Genomic DNA, 23,622 nt, shown 5'->3' with positions numbered 1-23,622 from the left:
AGAATTAGTTTGTAAGTTTGTTTGGGATAAATGTACAATATGCCGTTGTAAAATATTAAACATTATTAATGAGCTTTTGTAGAGTAATATCATGTAAGGATATTCTTTGCGCTAGGCCAGGGGTGGGCAAACTTTTTGACTCAAGGGCCACAATGGGTTCTTAAACTGGACCGGAGGGCCGGAACAAAAGCATGGATGGAGTGTTTGTGTGAACTAATATAAATTCAAAGTAAACATCATTACATAAAAGGGTACGGTCTTTTTTTTTTTTTTTTAGTTTTATTCATTTCAAACGGGCCGGATCCGGCCCGCGGGCCGTAGTTTGCCCACGGCTGCTCTAGGCCATGGCAATTCAATTTTAAACTGGCTGTCAATTTCTTTTTGTATAGACAAGCTCTTAGTTATATTTCCTGTACCTCTCCCAGGAGCAAGTAGTGACAGTCCCCTATTTCCTTGCCCTATTTATGTTCCTACTGGATACTATATTAGGCGGGGGATCATCCCACGTAAGGGTTCTTACCTATGAAGGGTCAGGAGCATAAGTCTGAAATACTTCTATATTTGCCCTAGGTAATATTACCGTATAGATGATTACTGCTAGCATGGCAAGAAAGATGTTCTCAGGCTTCAGGCGTCTTCTTTACTATGCTCCAGGTGGTTTCCGGGCTGTTTGTCGTCTGGCTCATCTTCCTCCTGCTGGGTTATACTTGGAAAACTTCAATTAAAAAAAAAATTTTTTTTTCTTTTATACTAGGTAGTCTACAGGTTACTTCTTGGATGTGGATTGATAGTGCCGTAAGGCTATGTATATTAAGTCAAAGTTATTAAATATTTATGGTGATTGTACTTATTTTTAGATTTGGTATTTTAATAGCAAATCATTAGATCATCTTATAAATATTAGTGGAAGATACTTCAAAATTTTAAAATTTCTTCTTTTTATTAAATTTAAGATAATATTTTTAAATAACATTCCCTTTTGGCTTATTTCTATATACAGAGGGATTATGGGAAGTCTTCAGTAACTATTTTATAAGAATTTACTTTACTAGGATTTAATTGCTTATAAAGATATTGGCTTCTTATGGTAGGTACTTTTATTAATAAAGTTAGTAAAGTTTTATGTCTGATTTACGAGGTGTAAACGCTGCCTATCTTTAGCCTAATTTAAAATGTAGCAGCAAGGAGCTTTTGTTATTTTAAATTACATCTTAAAATTCTATTGCTGTATTTTAAGAAATTTTAAATAAAATAACTTGTTTTGCCCTTTCTTAGAGGCAAAAACTTAAAATATATATTTATTAACTTTTATTTGATAAAGCTTTCCATGTGATTTCAAGTATATTAAATTGGCTTTATTAAAAAATCCTTTAAGAAGAGAGAATAAACTTTTGAAAACATTTCAGGGCACATGAAATGTCCTAAAGTCATTCCTTGCTTATAGTTTTGAAATCTAACTTGAAAGACTATTAAATATATATGTATATATATGATTTAAAGATTATATACTATTTATAATTATTAAGAGATATCAATTAAATTAAAATTGATCTTTGTATTTAAAAATTTTGGTTGGGATTATAGAATTTATCCTCTTTTTTCAATTAGACAAATGTTGAAATTTTACTATAATTATATGATTTCTCCCAATTTATTTAACCAGAACTTTAAACTCTTAGCTGGCAAGTTAAATATTTAGTATTTTTTAATCAGTAACATTTTTAAGAATAAACTTCATAAATACAAGACATAATCAATAGATTTAATTCTGTCCTCTAGATTTTTCGTGAGGGACATTTAGATTAATATTTTAGCATTTTGTTATTTCAGAATATCTAATTCAATTCAGCAAACTCCTAAGCCTTGGGGTGCCATTGACTGAAAACAGGTAACCATTAAAATGTAAATTAGTTACATTCTTTCTACTAAGGATGGGAAACTGAGAAGCAAGCCTCTTTTTAAAAGTTGTCACTGGCAGGAAATTTTTGGCCTACCTGCTCTGTTGGGAGAAGGGAAGCTAGCCCTTCCTCTATTAGAAATTGCTTTGGGAAGCCAGCCTTAAATAGAGGGCGTAGCCGTCTTTTACCTGGGCTACTTAGATTTTTATAATTAATATATTTTAATAATTCTTGAGATTTAAATCTAATTTATTATTTTAAGGCATATTCTTAGCAAATTTTTTAACAGAGACAATGTTACTGAATTTCCTTTTTGGCCTTGAAATTAACATTTTAATATTCTTCATTAGTATTTAAAAACTGTTCTTTATTATGGAAATGCCAATCCTGCTGCTAGAATCTAGCCAGCATCTTTTTTCCTTTGGGTTAAATTTTCTATTTTTCTTAGGAAATAATCAGTCTCGGGTTTTATTTTGTATATTTGTAAAGAGATTTCAGCTCAAAACTCTATCTAAATGTCCAAAATTGGACGATGCGTGCCTTAGTTCCAAGCCAACTTTTCTCTTTACACGTGCACAGAAATCCCAGATGTATTTTTAAATTTCAGATCCGGTGGCATTTGCTGTAGCTGTATCGGGAATGCAAGGAAATCATCATTTCTTCTCTATGTGGGAGGTTTTAAATCTAATGATATTTTGTTTACTTCAGTAGGCAAGGGCAGCGCCCAGGGCAGACAGAATGTCTTATTCCTATGGATCCAAGGTCCAGCCCGGCACTTCCGGGGGTTGCTCGGAATAGCTCTTTGTATCTATTTTGCTCTCTTGGGTAGGCTGGGTGCTGTGCAGCCTGCTGGCCTTGAGACGGCATAGGGACAGGAGGGTAAATAGACAATGCCCCTGTTATTTGCCTTGGCTGGGCTGGCCCCTTTTGGTAGTTTCCCAACTGGTGTTGAGGCAAAGAATTTCCCTGGACATCTGTCTTAGATTTACACTCATTTGCCCAATGTTTTCCTTTTTTACATTTAGGGCATAGTCCAGGTTGTTTGGGACCTCTGCCATTTCCTTTATTAACCCCTTTATTAGAAGGACACTGTTTTGCCATGTGTCCTGTTCCTCCACAAGTAAAACACTTGTGTGTTTGACTTTTCCTTGGAACTGGTGCCGCACAAGGCAGCGGAGAGCGGCGGGAACGGCCCCCGTGGCTTCTCTTTTTCTTGCCAAGAAGCTTTAATGTTTCTAAAAAGCGTTCCAACACATCCTCTTTATTACTACCCTCTTCAGTTCCAGCAGAAAAATATTCTTCCTCCTCTTCTGCCTGAACAATACCTGTATTATCATCATGACAAAGAGCAGCAGCTTCCTCAAAATCCTCCTCATCTTGAGGAGTTAAATTATCTTTAAAAGTTACATTATTTCTTTTTAATATACTGTCTTTTTTAGGCCCCTGTTTTGTGCTATCACACTGCTTCTCCTTTTTTTCTGGCTTAAGAGATGGTTGATTATGGTCATGCCTGGGATCTAAACAATCCCATATTAAATTTCATAAGGAAAATGCATCTACCAGGGTCTTACTTGGCCCAAGGGCTTTATAATGATTGCGCATTTGTTCTCCATCTTTCTGCCACATGTCTAAGTTAACGGTTCCTTCCTCAGGAAACCAAAGGCAGACCTCTTGAATGAATTTTAAAATTTTTTCTACTTGCTTGTCATTAACCTTAGTTCCTTTACTGTTGAGCATAAACTTTAACATTTGCCCATAAAGGGCATTTTCTCTAGATTCTAATTGCCCCATACTTTACTCCCGATTACCAAAAAATTGCTCCTCCCTTACCTTAACGAGTGCACTCTTTCTCCGGAGGAGTTCCTCACTGTCTGCTTCCCTCCTCAGTCCCTGTTCGGGCGCCAGTTTGTCAGGGCCAGCCTGACAGGTTGAGCTGGGCTGAGGTAGGGAGGTGGGAATTGAGAAAAGAAAGAAAGACAGGAAAGCGGGGTCGGGAGGACTCCAGCTCTCTCGATGAACTGAAGCAACTTTATTAGCCACACAGTCCTATTTATACGTAACACACTGAATAGGAGGTCTGTCAAGAGGAATGTATTCTTTGTTCCTCTTAATCTCTAAGGGAGAGACACAGCAGAAGGACAAGTTCTCAGTACAGCAAATCTCAGTAAATAGTTACAGACTTCTTGGTAAGCTATGAAAGGCTGTTCTCATTCTACAAATGTTGCTCTCATTCTACTGATAATCGCCATTCAAACAAGTCTGGGAAAACTGTGTGGGTAAGGGTCCCAGCCTTGCTAGCCCCTTCAGGTGCAAGGACCTTGCCAGCTTCAACATCAACCCAACTTCTCTCCCCTGTCGGCCTGTTCTTGCCCTCAACTGCCTCTGCCTGCCTGATCACGGGCCGTGGGGGTGGGGGAGTCCCTCAGCTCAGCCTGCACCCTCTCCAATCAGGGACCCCTTGGGGGATGTCTGGCTGACAGTTTAGGCCCCTATGGAATCAGGCCTAAACCGGCGGTTGGACACCCCTCTTGCAATCTGGGACAGCTGGCTACTAACCTGCCTGCCTGCCTGATTGCCCCTGCCTTCCTCTGCCAGCCTGCTCACCCCTAACTGTCCTCCCCTGCCGGCCTCATCTTGTCCCCAACTGACCTCCCCTGCCAGCCTCATCTTGCCCCCAGCTGACCTCCCCTGCCGGCCTGATCTTGCCCCTAATGACCCTCCCCTGCAGGCCTGATCTCACCCTCAACTGCCCTCCCCTGCCGGCTTGGTCTCGCCCCCAACTGCCCTCCCCTGCCGGCCTGATTGCCCTTAACTGACTTTGCCTCAGCCCCCACCACCATGGCTTTGTCTTGAAGGAAGTCCGAAAGATAGCCGGTCGACCTGGTCTAATTAGCATATTACCCTTTTATTAGTATAGATAGATTATATAGGATAGGATTACTTAAATGGGTAGGGGGGAGCCTTTTTCATCAGGAGAAGATGCTCTTGGCAGACAAAAACACATAATCCCTATATCTGGACTGATAGCCAGCCATATGCACTATACTGCCAAAACAGTCATTAAAAAATTGAACCGTTTTCTTTCACCTTACACCAAATAGCTGTTGTCCTTAAAACCCCTCCTCAGCCCCCACCTTAGGTTCTGCCTTCGTAGTTTACCCAGATTAGGTTCTGATTGGTCGGTTTCTATGCCAGTCAGCATCAAAAGCTCCACTTCCTAGGCTGCCATTGGCTCCTGGCACTTAACCCAGATTTGGTTTTGATTGGTCGGTTTCTATGCCACTAAGCATCTCCAGGCCTATCTCTGGGCCTGATCAAAGAGGCATGGCTGATCAGCAGCCCCCCTGGAGGCCTGGAGAGAAACAGAGGCCCGGCTGCTGGTGAAGCCAGGAGGAAGAGAGAGGCAACGGCTGATTAACAGCTGCCACAGAGACTGCTGATCAGACCCTGCCTCTCTCTCTTCTGGCCTCTCTCCTGGCCTGATCTGCAGCCCCCTCAGCAGTCAGTGCTGGGTCGCTGCACCACACTGGCTGCAGTCAGTGCTGGGTCGCCCTGGCAACCCAGCACTGACTTCTGGTGTTGGGTCGAGCCTTGGTCTTTTCGGAAGTTACTGACCCTGTCTATTTATATACATAGATTTGTAGTTTATATTTTTGATATTTTGTTTTAAACCTTTATATATTCTAAAATCATATGTATACTCTTAAATTGTCTTTTAAAGATTTTCCTTTTATATTTAGGGCCATAATATAATTGAAATTGATTTTTGAGATTGAAGTAAATTTAATTTTAGTACCTATAGAAAAGCAGATGTCATAGATATTTATTAAATAAATGAGCCCTCTTTGTTCATTGTTCTGAATGTTATATACTATATCAGATTATAGTATATTTATGGTTCTGATTTTTTTAAACTATAAGAGAACATTTATTTGGAATATAAGAGATAGAAGAAGTAATTTGTAGAAGAAATGGGCTTAGAAAACAAGTTATAGAGGTAAAGGAAGGGCCCTAGGAGCTTAGGAGTGAGTAAGGTAATAGTAACACACCTGGGCAGGAGGAGAGATGTGGCAGGAAGGGAAAGTCACAGGCTTGCTCCAGGAGGGAGAGCCTGGGGGTTTAATTTTGAGCTCTATTCCACCCATCTTCATTTTTTTATGCCCAGCCTATCTTTAATTAAAATACTTTATTATAACACTGAATATCTGTTAAGGCAGGTACCTATGTCTTGCTTATGTTCTTTAGAATCTTTTGTTTGCCCTTTGGCCATCCAAATAAAGTTTAGGGTTGGCTTGTCAATTTCTACCAGAAAACAAGAGAGCTATTGGCTTTTGATTTGTTCATTTATTTATTTTATATACCAGTTTTTCTCTTTGTAAATATGATTTATCTCCATTTATTTAGGTTTTAAAATTAATCCTTACCTGTGGATATTTTTTCCGTTACTTTCTAGAGAGAGTGGAAGGGAGGGCAGAGGAGGAGAGAGAAAGAGTAAGACCTCAACAACTGAGAGAGACACATCAATTGGTTGCCTCCCACATGTGCCCCTACCAGGGCTGGGAAACCTGCAACCAAGGTACGGGCCCTTGACTAGGGCACGTGCCCTTTGGTCTGCAGGCAGGTGCTCTAACCACCAAGTCCAACTGGCCAGGTCTCATTCAATATGTTTTATAATTTTCTCTATAAAACACATGCACACCTTCTGTTAGATAAATTCCTAGGCATATTGATTTTGATGCTATGTTAAGTGTTGTCTATATTTTCTATTTGTTGTTTGTATATAAAAATGAAGTTAAGGTGTATACATTGACTTTATATCCAGCAACGTTTCTAAGCTGTCCTGCTAATAATAATACATTTTAGATTTCTTTGGATTTTATTCTGTGAGCAGGTAATCTGTGAATAATGGCAGTTTCTTCATTTTAAATTCTTATGCCCTTAATTTCTTTTTGTTTTTGTTAACCTGTCTTCAATCTTCAGTATGGTATGAACTAAAGTAGTGATAGCAGGTGTACTAGTACTTGTCAACTTCTGGTCTCAATGAGAATGCTTTAATATTTTTTTATTAATAATTCTGATGTTTACAGGTTTTTAGCAAATACCCTTTCAATTCTACTTACTAAAGTTTTGAGTTTTAAGACATGTTTTTTAGTTTTTCATGTGTTAATGTTGTAAATTACATATTACAATTTTCAATGTTGAACCAACCTTGTATTCCTGATACAAACCCATCTTTATATCTTTTCTGTTCACCGTTAGTTGCTACTCAGTAATATTATCTTTAGGTTTTTTACATCTATGTGTATTGCTGAGGTTGTTCTTCAATTTTCCCTTCACATACTCTTGTCATATTTTGGATTTAAGATTGCCCTAGTCTCATAAAATTTGTCTGTGAGTATTCCTCTTTTTCTTCCTTAGAAGGATTTGTGTAAATCATTGTCTTTTCAAAGTTTGGTAGAACTTTTTTCATCTTGACCTGTGATGTGTGTGTGTGTGTGTGTGTGTGTGTGTGTACATAATTGAAATTGATAATTCAGTTTCTGTTTTGTTCTAAGAGTCTATGTTTTCTGTTTCTCCTGTAGTCATGCAGTTATGGTATTTTTTCTAAGAACTTCTACTTCTCATGTAAATTTTCAAATTTATTAGGTAAAGTTGTCTATTATTTTCTAAAGTTGGTAACATATGTATTTATGGCTTAATTTTTCCTTCAAAAAATGGAGAGACAGATCTTTACAGGGAATGATCAATTTATATATATACTAGAGGCCCGGTGCACAAAAATTTGTGCACTCAGCGGGGAGAGGGAGTCCCTCAGCCCGTCCTGTGCCCTCTCGCAGTCTGGGACAGCTCAGGAGATAACGACCTGCTGGCTTAGTCCTGCTCCCGGGTGGCAGAGGGCAGGCCCAATCCCTAGGTGCAGCTCCTGGTCGGGCTCAGAGCAGGACCGATTGGGGAGTTGGGGCGCTGCCCCCTGTCATGCACAGAGCAGGGTGGATTGGGAGGTTGCAAAGCCATCCCTAGTCATGCTCAGGGTACAGCCGATTGGGGGGTTGGAGCACCACCCCCTGTCACACTCAAGGCAGGGTCGATAGGTAAGTTGCGGCGCCACCCCCTGTCACACAAACAGCAGGGCCCATCAGGGGGGTTGGGGCTCCGTACCCTGTCACACACAGAGCAGGGCTGATCAGGGAGTTGAGGAGCTCCCCCCCTGTCACGCACAGAGCAGGGCCGATCAGCGGGTTGAGGAGTTCCCCGCTGTCACGCACAGAGCAGGGCCGATCAGGGGGTTGAGGAGCTCCCCCCTGTCACTCACAGAGTAGGGCCAATAGGGGAGTTGGGGCACCACCCCCTGTCACACACAGAGCAGGGCAGATCAGGGTTGGGACGCCACACCCTGTCACACTCAGGGCAGGGCCGATGGGGAGGTTATGGCTCTACCCCGTCACACACAGAGCCGCAGGGCGATCAGGGGGTTGGGGAGCTCCCCCCTATCAGGCACAGAGCAGGGCTGATCAGGGGGTTGGGGCACCTTCCCTTGTCACGAACTGAGCAGGGCGGATAGGGAGGTTGTGGCCCCGCCCCCTGTCACACACAGAGCTGCAGGGTGATCAGGGGGTTTGGGCACTACCCCTGTCACGCTGATCCCAGTGCTGGGAGGCATATTACCCTTTTACTATATAGAATAGAGGCCTGGTGCATGGGTGGGGCCCGGCTGGTTTGCCCTGAAGGGTGTCCTGGATCAGGGTGAGGGTCCCCACTGGGGTGCCTGGCCAGTCTGGCTGAGGGCCTGGGGGCTGTTTTCAGGCTGGCGGGTGACTAAAGCTCCCAACCGCTCCTTTTTTTTCTTTTTTCTTTTTTTTTTATTCTGGGCCAGCTTTAGCTCTGAGGCCTCGGCTGCTGAAAGCAGGTTTCTGGCCTTTGTTTACCTTCTGTATTTGATACAATGTTGCGGTCCGGCTGGCTGAAGCCCGGCTGACTAACGCAGGTTTCTGGGGTTTTGTTTAGCTTCTATATTTGCAACATAGTTGCTTAGAGAGCAGCTGAGAGGCCGGCAAGTCAGGCGGGGAACGTTGGAGTCCGCCGTCACTGGAGCAAACAAGCCTCCCTGTTCGCTTCAGTGCATGGCTGCCAGCCGCCATCTTGGCTGGCAGTTAATTTGCATATCACCCTGATTAGCCAATGGGAAGGGTAGCGGATGTATGGCTAATTACCATGTTTCTCTTTTATTAGATAGGACTAGAGGCCCGGTGCACAAAAATTTGTGCACTCAGGGGGCAGAGGGGGTCTCTCAGCCTGGTCTGTGCCCTCTCGCAGTCTGGGACCCCTCAGGAGATAATCACCTGCTGGCTTAGGCCTGCTCCCGGGTGGCAGAGGGCAGGCCCAATCCCTAGGTGCAGGCCCTGGTTGGGCTCAGAGCAGGGCCGATTGGGGAGTTGGGGCGCTGCCCCCTGTCATGCACAGAGCAGGGTGGATCGGGAGGTTGCGATGCCACCCCTAGTCATGCTCAGGGTACAGCCGATTGGGGGGTTGGGGCACCGCCCCCTGTCACACTCAAGGCAGGGTTGATAGGGAAGTTGCAGCGCCACCCCTTGTCACGCACAGAGCAGGGCCGATCAGGGGAGTTGGGGCACCGCCCCCTGTCACACACAGAGCAGGGCTGATCAGGGAGTTGAGGAGCTCCCCCCCTGTCACGCACAGAGCAGGGCCGATCAGCGGGTTGAGGAGTTCCCCGCTGTCACGCACAGAGCAGGGCCGATCAGGGGGTTGAGGAGCTCCCCCCTGTCACTCACAGAGTAGGGCCGATAGGGGAGTTGGGGCACCACCCCCTGTCACACACAGAGCAGGGCAGATCAGGGTTGGGACGCCACACCCTGTCACACTCAGGGCAGGGCCGATGGGGAAGTTATGGCTCTACCCCGTCACACACAGAGCCGCAGGGCGATCAGGGGGTTGGGGAGCTCCCCCCTATCAGGCACAGAGCAGGGCTGATCAGGGGGTTGGGGCACCTTCCCTTGTCACGAACTGAGCAGGGCGGATAGGGAGGTTGTGGCCCCGCCCCCTGTCACACACAGAGCTGCAGGGTGATCAGGGGGTTTGGGCACTACCCCTGTCACGTTGATCCCGGTGCTGGGAGGCATATTACCCTTTTACTATATAGAATAGAGGCCTGGTGCATGGGTGGGGGCCGGCTGGTTTGCCCTGAAGGGTGTCCTGGATCAGGGTGAGGGTCCCCACTGGGGTGCCTGGCCAGTCTGGCTGAGGGCCTGGGGGCCGTTTTCAGGCTGGCGGGTGACTAAAGCTCCCAACCGCTCCTTTTTTTCTTTTTTCTTTTTTTTTATTCTGGGCCAGCTTTAGCTCTGAGGCCTCGGCTGCTGAAAGCAGGTTTCTGGCCTTTGTTTACCTTCTGTATTTGATACAATGTTGCGGTCCGGCTGGCTGAAGCCCGGCTGACTAACGCAGGTTTCTGGGGTTTTGTTTAGCTTCTATATTTGCAACATAGTTGCTTAGAGAGCAGCTGAGAGGCCGGCAAGTCAGGCGGGGAACGTTGGAGTCCGCCGTCACTGGAGCAAACAAGCCTCCCTGTTCGCTTCAGTGCATGGCTGCCAGCCGCCATCTTGGCTGGCAGTTAATTTGCATATCACCCTGATTAGCCAATGGGAAGGGTAGCGGATGTATGGCTAATTACCATGTTTCTCTTTTATTAGATAGGACTAGAGGCCTGGTGCACAAAAATTTGTGCACTCAGGGGGCAGAGGGGGTCTCTCAGCCTGGTCTGTGCCCTCTCGCAGTCTGGGACCCCTCAGGAGATAATCACCTGCTGGCTTAGGCCTGCTCCCGGGTGGCAGAGGGCAGGCCCAATCCCTAGGTGCAGGCCCTGGTTGGGCTCAGAGCAGGGCCGATTGGGGAGTTGGGGCGCTTCCCCGTGTCATGCACAGAGCAGGGCAGATCGGGAGGTTGCGATGCCACCCCTAGTCACGCTCAGGGTACAGCCGATTGGGGGGTTGGGGCACCGCCCCCTGTCACACTCAATGCAGGGTTGATAGGGAAGTTGCAGCGCCACCCCTTGTCACGCACAGAGCAGGGCTGATCAGGGGAGTTGGGGCACCGCCCCCTGTCACACACAGAGCAGGGCGGATCAGGGGGTTGGGGCGCTGCCAGTGTCACACTCAGGGCAGGGCCAATGGGGAGGTTATGGCTCTACCCCGTTACACACAGAGCAGGGCCCGTGGGGTGGGGGGGAGTTGGGGCGCCGCACCCTGTCACACACAGAGCAGGGCCGATCAGGTGGTTGGGGCGCTGCCACTGTCACACTAAGGGCAGGGCCAATCAGGGGGTTAGGGTGCTGCACCCTGTCACACACAGAGCCGCAGGGCAATCAGGGGGTTGGGGAGCTCCCCCCTATCAGGCACAGAGCAGGGCTGATCAGGGAGTTGGGGCACCTTCCCCTGTCACGAACAGAGCAGGGCTGATAGGGAGGTTGTGGCCCCGCCCCCTGTCACACACAGAGCCGCAGGGCGATCAGGGGGTTTGGGCGCTGCCCCCTGTCACACTGATCCCGGTGCCGGGAGGCCTCACTGCTCCACTGATCCCGGTGCTGGGAGGCATATTACCCTTTTACTATATAGAATAGAGGCCTGGTGCACAGGTGGGGGCTGGCTGGTTTGTCCTGAAGGGTGTCCTGGATCAGGGTGGGGGTCCCCACTGGGGTGCCTGGCCAGTCTGGCTGAGGGGCTGATGGCCGTTTTTAGGCTGGCGGGTGACTGAAGCTCCCAACCACTCCTTTTTTTCTTTTTTTTTTTTATTCTGGGCCAGCTTTAGCTCTGAGGCCTCAGCTGCTGAAAGCCGGTTTCTGGCCTTTGTTTACCTTCTGTATTTGATACAATGTTGCGGTCCAGCTGGCTGAAGCCCGGCTGACTAAAGCCGGTTTCTGGGGTTTTGTTTAGCTTCTATATTTGCAACATAGTTGCTTAGAGTTGCAGCTGAGAGGCTGGCAAGTCAGGTGGGGAACGTTGGAATCTGCCGTCACTGGAGCAAGCAAGCCTCCCTGTTCGCTTCAGTGCATGGCTGCTGGCCGCCATCTTGGCTGGCAGTTAATTTGCATATCACCCTGATTAGCCAATGGGAAGGGTAACGGATGTACGGCTAATTACCATGTTTTTCTTTTATTAGATAGGATATATTTTTAATGTAACTTTATTGTTGAAAATATGACAGACATCCCCTTTTTCCCCCCATTGACACCCTCCCCAGGACTTCACCACACTATTAGTTGTGTCCATGTGTTATGCATATCCTATATAATAAAAGCCTAATATGCTAAGTGTCTGGTCATTCATTCAACCAATCAAAGTGTAATATGCTAATGATATGCTAAGACTACTCAACCACTCGCTATGATGTGCACTGACCACCAGGGGGCAGACAGTCAATCTGTCAACAAGTTTCTATGATGCACACTGACCACCAAGGGGCAGACGCTCCGACCGGTAGATTAGCTTGCTGCGGGGGTCCGGCTGATGGGGACTGAGCGAGATGGGCTGGACATGCCCTGGAGCCCTCCTGCAGTCCCTCCCCAACTGGCCAACCTCCCGCATCCCTCCTCAGCCCCAATCGTGTACTGGTGGGGTCCCTTGGCCTGGCCTGAGCCCTCTCGCAATCTGGGACCCCTCGGGGGATGTTGCAGAGCGGTTTTGGCCAGATCCCACAGGCCAGGCCAAGGGAACCCACTGGTGCATGAATTCATGCACCGGGCCTCTAGTATGCATATAAGTTCTTTGGTTAATTTCTTCCCGACCCCCCACACCCACTTCATTCCCTCTGCTATACGTCAGTATATTGCATATGTCAATGACTCTGGCTCTATTTTGTTTGTCAGTTTATTTTGTTCATTAGATTCCACACATAAGTGAGATCATGTGATAGTTGTCTTTCTCTGACTAGTTTATTTCACTTAGTATAATACTCTCCAGGTCCCTTAATGCTATCTCTAAGGGTAAGAAATTCTTCTTTTTTACAGCTACACAGTATTTCATTGTGTAAATGCACCACAGTTATTTTATCCATTCATCTACTGGTGGGCAATTGGGCTGTTTCCAGATCTTAGCTATTGTAAAGGATGCTGCTATGAACATAGAGGTTCACATATTCTTTCTGATTGGTGTTTCGGGCTTCTTAGTACATATTCCTAGAAGTGGAATCACTGGGTCAAATGGCAGTTCCATATTTAATTTTGAGGAAACCACATACTGTTTTCCATAGTGCTTGTACCAGTCTGCATTCCTATCAACAGTGTACTAGGGTTCCTTTTCTCCATATACTCATCAGCATTTGTTTGTTGATTTATTGATGATAACCATTCTGGCAGGTGTGAAGTGGTAGTTTTAATTTGCATCTCTCTGATGATTAGTAATATTGAACATTTTTTCATGTGTCTCTTGGCCACTTGTCTGTCCTCTTTGGAGAACTATCTATTCAGGTATTCTTCCCATTTTTTAATTGTATTTTTTTGTGTTCCTTTTGTTGAGTTGTATGAGTTCTTTATATATTTTGGAAATTTACCCCTTATCCGATGTATCATTGGCAAATATGTTCTCCCATACAGTGGGTTCCCTTTTCATTATGATGCTGTTTTCCTTTGCTGTGCAGAAGCTTTTTATTTTGATGTAGTCCCATTTAAAAATTTTTTTCCTTTGTTTCTCTTGCCCTAGGGCCGTGGTCGGCAAACTGTGGCTCGCAAGCCACATGCAGCTCTTTGGCCTCTTGAGTGTGACTCTTCCACAAAATACCACGTGTGGTGCACATACAGTGCGATTAAAACTTCGTGGCCCATGCACAGAAGTCGGTTTTTGGCTTGGGCGAGTCTATTTTGAAGTACTGTTGATATTTGGCTCTGTTGACTAATGAGTTTGCCGACCACTGTCCTAGGGGAAATTTAACTACATGAGATGTCTGATATTTTGCTGAATACATTTTCTTCTAGTATTTCTATGATTTCACAACTTACATTTAAATCTTTTATCCATTTTGAGTTTATTCTTGTGTCTGGTGTAAGTTGGTGGTCTAGTTTCATTTTTTTGCAAGTACCTCCCCAATTTTTCCAACACTCTTTATTGAAGATACTGTCTTTACTCCATTGCATGCTCTTGTCTCCATTGTCAAATATTAATTGAGCATAATTGTTTGGGTTGATTTCTGGATCTCTCTTCTATTTCATTGATCTCTATGCCTATTCTTGTGCCAGTACCAAGCTGTTTTGATTAAAATGGCTTTGTAGTATAGCTTGATATCCAGTACTGTGATTCCTCCAATTTTATTCTACTTTCTCAAGATTGCTAGGATATTCAGGATCTTTTTCTTTTTTTGTATATAAATTTTGGACTGTTGGTTCTAGATTTGTGAAATATGCCATTGGTATTTTAACAGGGATTGCATTGAATCTATAGATTGCTTTGGGGAGTATGGACATTTAATGATGTTAATTCTACCAACACATGAACACTATATATTCTTCCACTTGTTTATATCCTCCTCTATCTCTTTTTTCAATGTCCTATAGTTTTCTGAATACAGGATTTTTATTTTCTTGGTTAAGTTTATTCCTAAGTACCTTATTTTTTTGTTGTTGCAATGATAAATTGGATTGTTTGTTTAGTTTCTCTTCGTGAGAATTTATTATTGTTTTTAAAAATGCCATGGATTTCTGCATGCTAATTTTGTATCCTGTTACATTGCCGAATTTATTTATTAAATCTAATAGTTTTTTGTTGGAGTCCTTAGGGTTTATGTACAATATCATGTCATCTGCAAATAATGACAATTTTACTTCCTCCTTTCCAATTTGGATGCCTTTTATATTTTTCTTTTGCCTAATCACTCTTGCTAAGACTCCCAAACTATGTTGAATAAGAGTGGTGAAAGTGGACATCCCTGTTTTGTTCCTGTTCTTAGGGGAAATGCTTGTAGTTTTTGCCCATTGAGTATGATATTAGCTGTAGGTTTCTCATATATGGCCTTTATCATGTTGTTGTATGATCCCTCTATTCCCACTTGGCTGAGAGTTTTATAAAAAATGGGTGTTGGATTTTGCCAAATGCTTTTTCTATATCTATTGATATGATCATGTGATTTTTGTCTTCCAATTTGTTTATGTGGTGTATCACATTTATTGATTTGCAAATATTGTACCAACTTTGCATTCCTGGAATAAATTCCACTTAGTCATAGTATGTGATCTTTTTAATATGTTGCTGGATCCAATTTGCTAATATTTTGTTGAGGATTTAATGACTATGTTCATCAGGGATATTGACCTGCAATTTACTTTTTTTGTCATCTCTATATGGTTTTGGGATTAGGATAATGCTGACCTCATAAAAAGCTTGGAAGTGTGCCCTTCTCTTGGATTTTTTGGAATAGTTTGAGGAGTAGAGGTGTTAGTTCTTCTTTGAATGTTTGGTAAAACTCCCCCATAAAACCATTTGGACCAGGGGTTTTGTTTGCTGGGAGGTTTTTTATTTTATTTTTATTACTGCTTCAATTTCATTGGTTGTTATTGGCCTAATCAGGTGTTCTGCTTCTTCCTGATTGAGTTTTGGATACATGTATGCTTCTAGGAATTTGTCCATTTTGCCCAAGTTGTCCAATTAATTTGCATATAATTGTTCATAGTATTTTCTTATAATCCTTTGTAAATCCATGGTGTCAGTTGTTACTTCACCTCTTTCATTTCTGATTTTATTTATTTGGGTCCTCTCTCTTTGTTTCTTGATGAGTATAGCTAAAGGTTCATCAATCTTGTTTATCTTTTCAAAGAAGCAGCTCTTGGATTTTTTTATTTTTTTTATTTAGTCTCTATGTCACTTATTTCCACTTTGATTTTATTATTTCTTTCCTTCTACTTACTCTGGACTTCTCTTTTTGTTCCCTTTCTAATTCTTTTAGTTGTAGTGTTAAATAGTTTATTAGAGCTTTTTCTTGTTTCTTGAGGCAGGCCTGTAATACTATGAACTTCCCTCTCAGGACTGCTTTTGCTGTGTCCCATAGATTTTGAGATGTTGTGTGTTCATTTTCATTTGTTTCCAGGAAGTTGTTTTATTTGTTCCTTGGTTTCATTGGTAAGCCAATCATCCTATATAATAAAAGCCCAATGACCATAATGGCAGAACGATAAGAACAACCAGAGACCAGAACCATCACAGGCCCTCACTGGGATGGCCCTGCCCCCCAGCAACCAGATATGGGAATCAGGCAGGCAGGCAGAGTGGTTAGGGGCAATCAGGTAGGCAGGCCAGCAGTTAGGGTCGATCAGGTAGGCAGGCCAGCAGTTAGGGGAGATCAGGTAGGCAGGTGAGCAGTTAGGGGAGATCAGATAGGCAGGTGAATGGTTAGGGGTAATGAGGCAGGCAGGCAGAGCCCCGTGATCAATTGCCTCAAAGAGGGAGACCCAGGGCACAGCCTGTGGGAGGGACACTCAGCGTCTGTGATGGGAGGAGCTGTCAGCAGTGGACGCTGCAGGGCAGGGCTGGCGCCATGGCAGTTCCTGAGAGGGTATGGCGCCTGCAGCCTGGCCCAGGCCCCAGCGTCGCAGCCTCCCCCCGCGGCTTCTGCAGGTCTGGACTGCCACTCCTCCTGCTATGATGCTATCCTGCTATGGTAGATTCCAGACCCTTCCATGACTGCGGGCTCTCTACCAGGTCTCGGCCCCCTGACCGGACTCGCCAGCTTGGCCCTGACTGCAGAGGAGCTGAAATACGTTGACATCCACATTGGGGCCATGATCACCCCTTTGCACTGCTTGGAGGTGAAACTGGGCAAGAGGCCTCAACCTGTGAAGTGAGCTAGACGAGGAAGAGGAGTGGAGGAAAAGTCGCCAGGAAAAGAACAAAGTGGCCGCAGCCCCATGCCAGAACAAGAAGAAAGAGCAGAAGGGGTTTCTGCAGTGGGAATCTGAGTGGCTGGAACTCATGAAAGTGTAGCTGAAAACCCAGATGGAGGAGCTGAAGCAGGAGTGGCAGCAGCTCATTTGATGCTCAACTGGCATCTCCCCACCTGCATTGTCAGGACCGACAGCATTAAGACCCCGGACTCAGAAGGCAATCCACTGCTGGAGTAGCTGGAGAAGAAGTGACCATGGGCTTGGAGAAGGAGAAGGAGGAGATGGAAAGAGGCAGGAGGAGGAGGGTCCCAGAGGGCTCTTCCTTGCTGCATGAAAAACTCTTCAATGAGGCTCAGCACAGCCAGCATCGGCCGGGCTTTTTTGTGAAACTCAGATCAGCCACACCAGGGGAAGAAACCCAGGCTGATGAAATGCAGGACCAAGTGCTGAGACCAAAGTAATCCTGGGGGGGGGGGGCTTGTTCTACCTGGGGCAAGGATTGCAGGCAGCAGAACAGAGGCTCTGGGCAGGAGAGATGCCCAACCAGGCAGCTGTGGGCACTTCTCCAGACTCTCTGCTAGGGCACCCACCCTAAGGAACTCCAAGCAGCCAGGAAAAGCCATGAGTTGCAACCAAAATTAGGCTGAGTATGGAACTCAGAGTGAAACTGCAATCTGCCTGCTCCCAGTCCTGACCCTGATCCTGATGCAAGGCTGGAGAAGGGCACAATGCCAGGCCCTGCTGTACCCACCCACTGTGGTCCAACTCAGTCCTGCCTGGAGTGGCAGCCGGGACGTTCCCTCACCGGCCCTGCTGGAGTTTCTGTGGGCATGAGGCACGGGTGCCCTTCCAAAGCACATACTCACAATGTTTACAGACTGGCTGTCCTGGCAGGGTTTTCAGCTGCATATGTTTTTTATGTGTGTGTGTTTTTTTAATATTTAAAAAAAAAAAGATTTTATACAAGTAATATATAAATGGATTTCTCTAATCACTCAATGTGATATAGTATACATATGCTATGATTTGTTTGTTACAGATATTCAGCAGTTATGGCCATTGCGTGTAACTTCTAAGTACTGTCTCTGGGTGTTGGGGGTGTCAGGGGCAGGGTGCAGTACATTTCCATCCTGGTAAATCCTTCATAGCACTCAATTCTTTATCACTCAGTAAACATTACTCTTACTTAAAAAAGAGAGAGGAGGAGAGAGAGAGAGAGAGAAAGGAAAGAAAGAAAAGAAAAGAAAAGAAAGAAGAGAAGAGAAGCGAAGCGAAGCGAAGCGAAGAGAAGAGAAGAGAAGAGAAGAGAAGAGAAGAGAAGAAAAGAAAAGAAAAGAAAAGAAAAGAAAAGAAAAGAAAAGAAAAGAAAAGAAAAGAAAAGAAAAGAAAAGAAAGAAGAGGGAGACCCAGGCCACTGGCCGGCGACTCTGTGGCAGGTGTGCGGCTGGCCAGCAATTGCCCTGCAGAGGGAGGCCCAGGCCAGCCAAGCCATCACACTCCATGCTTGTGGCTTGCAGAGGGAGGCAACCTGTGGCAGGGGAGGAGGGTGCAGCACTGCACAGATGGCAAGCAGTGGTAGCGGCAGGGGCAGGGCCAGTTGCCTGCAGCTGGGGAAAGGAAAGCCCTGATAGGCCCTGATCTCAGACAGGCCTAGGGACCCTACCCAAGGAGTCCCAGATTGTGAGAGGGTGCAGGCCGGGCTGAGGGACCCCCCCCCCAGGGGCACAAATTTTCATGCACCAGGCCTCTAGTAGTTTAATAACATGCTATTTAGCCTCCATGTGTTTGAATGTTTTTTGAGTGTTTTTATTGTAGTTGGTTTCTAGTTTCATGCCATTGTGATCAGAGAAGATGCTTGTTATGATTTCCATTTTCTTGAACTTGTGGAGACTTATATTGTGTCCTAACATGTGGTCTATCTTTGAGAATGTCCTATGTGCACTTGAAAAGAATGTATATTCAGCAACTTTGGGGTGAAGTATTTTATAAATGTCAATTAAATCTATCTGATCTAGTGTGTTGTTTAAGGGTCTCTGTTTCCATGTTGATTTTTTTCTCTGTAAGATCTATCCAGTGATGTGTTGGAGTGCTAAAGTCGCCTACTACTAATATTGCTTTAGATCCCTCCCTTAAAGTCCTCAAAAAGTGATATATATATATATATATTTAGAATTGCCTATATTCAGTGCATATACTAGTATATTTAGCAGGGTTATATCCTCTTGTTGGATCAACCCCTTCAGTATTATATAGTGAGCTTTTTTGCATAATTATGGGCCTTGTTTTGAAGTCTATCTTGGCAGATATAGGTATTGCTGCCCCTGCTTTTTTTTTTCAATTTGCATGGAATTTTTTTCTATCCCTTCACTTTCATCATGTGGGAGTCTTTTGTTCATTGGTTGGTATCTTGTAGAGAGCATATACATGGGTCATGTTTTCTTATCCATTCAGCCACCCTATATCTTTTGATTGGAGCATTTAATCCACTTACATTTAAGTTTATTATTGACTAGAGGCCCGGTGCACAAAATTTGTGCACTGGGGGTTGGGGGGAGTCCCTCAGCCTAGCCTTCACCCTCTCGCAGTCCAGGACCCCTTGCTCCTCGCTGCCTGCCTGCTTGCTGTTCCTTACCACTCAGCTTGCTGCTCCTTAGCACTACTGCAGAGGCAGTAGAGGCTCCCATCACCACTGCTGTGATCGCCAGCCGTGAACCCAGCTTCTGGCTGAGCAGTGCTCCCCCTTGGCAGCACACTGACCACCAGGGGGCAGCTCCTGTGTTGAGTGTCTGGCCCCTGGTGGTCAGTGCACATCATAGCAACTGGTCGTTTTACTGGTCATTTTGCCATTCAGTCAATTTGCATATTAGGCTTTTATTATATAGGACAGGTACTTATTTATTGCTATTTTCTTTTATTTTAATGTTATTTTTCTCTGTTTCTTCTTAAAGCAGACTCTAGAACAGTGATTCTCAACCTTCCTAATGCCACGACCTTTTAATACAGTTCCTCATGTTGTGGTGACCCCCAACCATAAAATTATTTTCGTTGCTACTTCATAACTGTAATTTTGCTACTGTTATGAATCATAATGTAAATATCTGATATGCAGGATGTATTTTCATTGTTACAAATTGAGCATAATTAAAGCATAGTGATTAATCACAAAAACAATATGTAATTATATATGTGTTTTCTGATGGTCTTAGGCGACCCCTGTGAAAGGGTCGTTCGACCCCCAAAGGGGTCGCAACCTATAGGTTGAGAACTGCTGCTCTAGCATTTCTTGCCATGCTGATTTCATGGTACTGAACTCATTTAACCCTTTCTGTTGTTGTTCTGGGAAGCTGTTAATTTTGCCTTCAATTTTGAATAGTAGCCTTGTTGGGAAGAGCAGTCTTGGATGCAGGTTATTGCTTTTTGTTACTTTGAATACTTCATGCCATTCCTTTATGGCCTAAAGTGTTTCTGTTGAGAAATCAGCAGACAGTCTAATGGGATCTCCTTTAAAGGTAACTTTCTGTCTCTCTCTCTTGCTGCATTTAAGATTATTTCTTTATTCTTAACATTTGCCATTTTAATTATGATGTGTCTTAGAATGGGTTTCTTTGGGTTCATCTTTATAGGGACATTCTGTGCTTCCTGGACTTGTGTGACTTTTTTCTTCACCAGGTTAGGGAAGTTTTCTGTCATCATTTCTTCAAATAGGTTCTCTATACTCTGCTTGCTTTCATCTCCTTCTGAAACTTATATGATGTGTATGTTGTCCCAGAATTCCCTTAAACTATCCTCATTCTTTTATATTCTTTTTTCTTTTTGTTGGTCTGACTGGTGGTGTTGTTTTTTCTACCTTGTATTCCAAATTGCTGATTTGATCCTTTGTCCAGCCTGGTTTTTATTTCTTTGAAGGTATTCTTGATGCTAGATATGGTATTCTTCATTTCCTACTGATTTTTATTTATGGTTATTTTGTTCTTTTTCATGATGATGTAGTCCCCAATGAGTTTCTTGTAGTTCCCATGAAGATTCCTGTAGTTCTCACTAAGTTCCTTGAGCATCCTTATATCCATTACTCTGAATTCTATGTCTGATAAACATCTTGCTTCCATTTCATTTCATTCTTTTTCTGAAGAATTTTTCTTTTTCATTTGGGGATTATTAGTTTGTATACCCATTTTAGCAGTCTCTTTGTGTTTTTTATATGTCTTAGATACTAGTGCTATGACTTCCACATTTCATGGGTGGCCTTATGGAGTATGTGTTCTATAGGATGCAGTGGTGCAGTCTCCTTGCTCTCTTGAGCTTGCTGCACTTGGAATATCCTTGTGTAGATTATATGGGCCCTTCTGTTGTAATTGGGTCTTGATTGCTGTTGGCCTATTTGTGAGTGGGATCAACTTTTAGGCTGGCTGCCTTAGGCTCAACCTGACCACTGTGAGCAAGCTCCTCTGCAGGTGTAGTCTTGAAGTGTCTTGCTAGGCTCAGTGGCACAATCTTCCTGATCGTCTATGCTCCACACTTAGGAATGTTTTTTGTGGATCATGTGCACCCTCTATTGTCATTGTGTCCTGATATATGCTCTTGAACCTTTCATGGATGGAATTAACCCTTCAAGCTGGGTGGCAATAAGGGTGAACCTCAATCAGGGTATATGAGATATTGTTCATGGCCTGCCCCCAAGGCAGAATTGCTCATAGAAGAATCTGGTGCCTTCTGAATTATTCCTTTGTATGTGTCATTTGTGTGGCTGATTGGGTCACACTCTGGTGTTTCTGAAGCCCACCACTGGTTGTGTTGGTTCTGGTTCCACTTGGGTGGATTTGAGGTTCAGCTCACTTTCAGAAGTTGTGGGTAATGGTTTGGGGCTACATGTCTGGAGCTTCCACACTGTTCACTGCTTGTGTCTGCATTTACTGGACCTGGCAGTGCATGGGAGGCGCCAATCTGTGTAGACTGGTTGTGTTCCTGGAGCTCTGAACTGGGGTCACATCTATAAAAGACCAAGGTACCCCATTGATGTTGCCTGGAATTCCCCCAGAGTCTTACACAGGAAGGCTGTAGAGTGGGCCCAAGCTGGCCATGCCCCACTGACCCATCCACAAGGCTCAGGCTGGGTGTGTCAGGGTGACCAGGTTGGACACACAGGGTTAGTGGCTCTCCTAGTTTGAGGCAGCATGGTCTGGTACTCAATGGAGAGAATGTGGCCCCTATTCCCAAGCGATACCATTCAGACTCAGTACCTGAGTCTCCAACTCTATCTCCCCCAGGAGGAGTGCACCACAGGTTTAGTTTTGGTGTAGTCTGCTGTTCTCACTGCAGGTGAAAGTTCAAAAGGACAGGATAGATTCACTGGGACTTGGGAAAATAAATGGAGAAAGACTTTTTTTAGGGTGGTACCAACTGTGCCACAGGAAGGGGGTGAGCTGCACTACCTTTAGTTCTGTAGCCACTCCTGCTTAAGCCCTGGACTAGAACCTTTAAGGTAGATATGCTCTGAATATCCCAGCTCTGAGTAGAGCCTCCTTCTCCCTCAAAACTGAGCCTACCTGGATGGGACCAACTGGGCTTTCCCTGCTCTCTTTACCCCTGCAGGACTTGGAGGAACAGATCAGGGTAGCCTTCCACTTAGGATGGCACCAGCTCTTTTGAGGGGAGAGAGCTGCAGCACACTACCAAAGAACCTACTGGAGGGCTCTGAGTAGGTTGCATCAAATGTCCCAATTCTGAATTGTGCCCCATTCTCTCTGCAGATATGAGTTTAGCAGGATGGGGCCAGCAGTATTTGGGAGTACAAATCCAGTCTATCATTGCCTGACCAGCATAGCTCAGTGGTTGAGTGTCAACCTATGAACTAGGAGGCCACAGGTCATATAACCAGGATTGCAGGCTTGATCCCCAGTGGGGCCGTACAAGAGGCAGCCGATCAATGATTATCTCTCGTCATTGATGTTTCTACCTCTTTTTCCCTCTTCCTTCCTCTCTGAAATAAAAAAATATATTTGTTTTTAAAAAATGGGAAATAATCCAATCCATCCATTGATTGGGGTGGCACCAGTCCTTGGCCCTTGGGAGGGGAACTAGCTTGGCAGCACCTCATCAGAAATCCTTAAGGGAGGTTCCAAGTGGGCTCCAGATGTCCCAGTTCTGAGTTGTGCCCCATTTGCCCTGCGAGGCTGCACCAGCAGGAAGGTACCAGGGGGCTTGGAGGAAAATATCAAGGCTGCTCCCTCTGTTTGAGGTGGTGCCAGCTCTTGGGGATGAGAGAGATGCCTGCCTTTTTTTCTATCCCTGCAGTGCCCTGACATGTTTGAGGGCATCACATCAAATGTCCAAGCTCTGAGTTGTGCTGTAAGAATAGACGTGCTGGACCCTAGGAGATGGCAACTCAGGGCTCAGGACCAGGACCACAAAAAACTATCTTTCAGATTTCCAGAGCTATGCCAACCAGATCTTCTCTTTATGGCTTCTGTATGCCCCGAGTCTCCTTCCCTCTATAAGAGCCAAGGGTGAGTGCCCAAGGGTGATTCCGTTTGTTAGCCCTTAAGGAGATTACCTGGGATTCAAACAGATTCCCTCCTCTTTCCAGTGGACAAAGTCCCTGCTGCCAGATGCTATGCAGACTTTTCTTGTTCTGATTTGTGGACCCCGCTGTGGGAGCTTTTGCAGCTTCAATATTTCTCCAGCTTCACCACTGCTGCCCCTGCCTGGGTGCAGGGACCAGCCCTCTTTGCATCTCCATCATTCTTATCAGTCTCTGTGTAGCTTAATTTTTTTCAGTCCTTTGATGTAATACTCCTGTTCAGGTGTCCTTCTGTTGTATATTTAGGTTGATTATTCTAAATTTTAGCTGTT

At 44.8% G+C, this 23,622-nt stretch overlaps 1 protein-coding gene and 1 pseudogene across 2 annotated transcripts in view; both read left to right on the top strand.

Moving 5' to 3' along the window:
- ZNF570 (zinc finger protein 570) overlaps positions 1-23,622 on the top strand; it is a 45,754-nt gene that overhangs the window by 11,552 nt on the left and 10,580 nt on the right. The gene's annotated exons all lie outside the window — the stretch shown is intronic.
- Positions 16,448-17,025, top strand: LOC138997270 (jun dimerization protein 2 pseudogene; annotated as a pseudogene).

Source organism: Myotis yumanensis, unplaced genomic scaffold (assembly GCF_028538775.1).
Source record: "Myotis yumanensis isolate MYYU_CA2020_CCGP unplaced genomic scaffold, mMyoYum1.0.hap1 SCAF_18, whole genome shotgun sequence".
Taxonomy (NCBI): Eukaryota; Metazoa; Chordata; class Mammalia; order Chiroptera; family Vespertilionidae; genus Myotis; species Myotis yumanensis.
The sequence above is the reverse complement of the archived record's forward strand: the minus strand, read 5'-3'. Positions and strand labels throughout refer to the sequence as shown.